Source organism: Echinops telfairi, unplaced genomic scaffold (genome assembly GCF_000313985.2).
Source record: "Echinops telfairi isolate 266 unplaced genomic scaffold, ASM31398v2 ScPeMD7_9;HRSCAF=40, whole genome shotgun sequence".
In the NCBI taxonomy this organism is placed as follows: Eukaryota; Metazoa; Chordata; class Mammalia; order Afrosoricida; family Tenrecidae; genus Echinops; species Echinops telfairi.
Window position 1 is genome coordinate 18,760,948 of NW_022103906.1, and position 1,274 is coordinate 18,762,221.

Consider the following 1,274-nt stretch of genomic DNA (forward strand, 5'->3'; position numbering starts at 1 on the left):
CTAGTCACCCATTCTTTCTGTGCCTCATAACTGGGAAATCTAACAGAACACAAAAACAAAACAGAGAAATTAAAAAATGAGATATGGATTAAAAACAGAGTAAGAAAGAAAAGACCACTAACGATATTTTAAAAGCCAGAAAGGAAATTTCTGTTGTAGAACAAGCGAGAAATATTTGAGCCTAGAACAAATTCAGGTTGGTTGAAAAGGGAGGTCAACTTGATCATGGCCCACCAAGCTCAGAGCAGCCAGCACGTAGAGGACTGTAGGGCCAGCCCCACCACGACACATATTCCTTCACTGAGCCATAGCACTACGGGGGCAGCACTGGAGACATTGTGCGGAAAGTGTGCCCATGCACAGTGGGGTGAAACACGAAGGGAGTGCAACTGGGCAGGAAGGGGAGCAGAGTAACCAGGTCCCCAAAGAATCCCGAAAATAGACTTCTGTCTTGGGGACAGGGCTTGGCACCTCATCAGACTTGATGGGAAAACATACATAAGGGTCAGCAGACAGACCTCTGGATCTATTGTTTTATCTCTTGTTCTGTTTTGTTTATTATGTTTCCCCACCCCTGGTTTTGCTTGTTTTCCTTTTCCTTTTGCCCTATGTCTACCTATATAAGACAGGCAGGACGAACCATCCCGAGGAGAAAACAACAAGACTGGCGGGTCCAGGGCCACATGGGAGAGGAGGGGCAGGGAGTGGGAGCAGGAAGCCAACATATTCAGAGATAAGGGAACAACAACAGATGTAAAATTGATGGTGAGGAGGGTGTATAATGCCAGGTGAGGTCTGATCAAGAGCAATGTATCTGAGAGGAAATACTGAGAGCTGAAAGGAAGGCGAGCAAGATAGTGGGATACAAAGGTGAAAGGAAACAGAAGAAAGAAATAGGATGCAAAAGCTATTTAGAGGTATAGTTATAGGCATGTATATAAGTAAATATATCAATTTATAATGAAAATGATAGAGGCCAATGTACATATATTTATAGGATCAGTATTAAAGACAGCAGACGGACTTTGGAATTCTATTCAAGGCCTCCCTCAACACAAGAACGCATTGTTCTAATAACCTGGCACTTTTTGATACTTGCCTTCACAACACAATCGCTGAAGACAAAATGGATGCATAAGCCTGTGGCAAAGAGAGTGGATGGTGCCCAGCTATTAAAAGATACAGTGTTTGGGGTCTTAAAGGCTTGAAGTCAAATAAGTGGCCATCTAGCAGGGAAGCAAATAAGCCCACATGGAAGAAGCACACCAGCCTGT

At 43.7% G+C, this 1,274-nt stretch overlaps 1 protein-coding gene across 1 annotated transcript in view; it reads right to left on the bottom strand.

Annotated features, from left to right (window-relative positions):
* PPP2R2A (protein phosphatase 2 regulatory subunit Balpha) overlaps positions 1-1,274 on the bottom strand; it is an 84,535-nt gene that overhangs the window by 25,370 nt on the left and 57,891 nt on the right. The gene's annotated exons all lie outside the window — the stretch shown is intronic.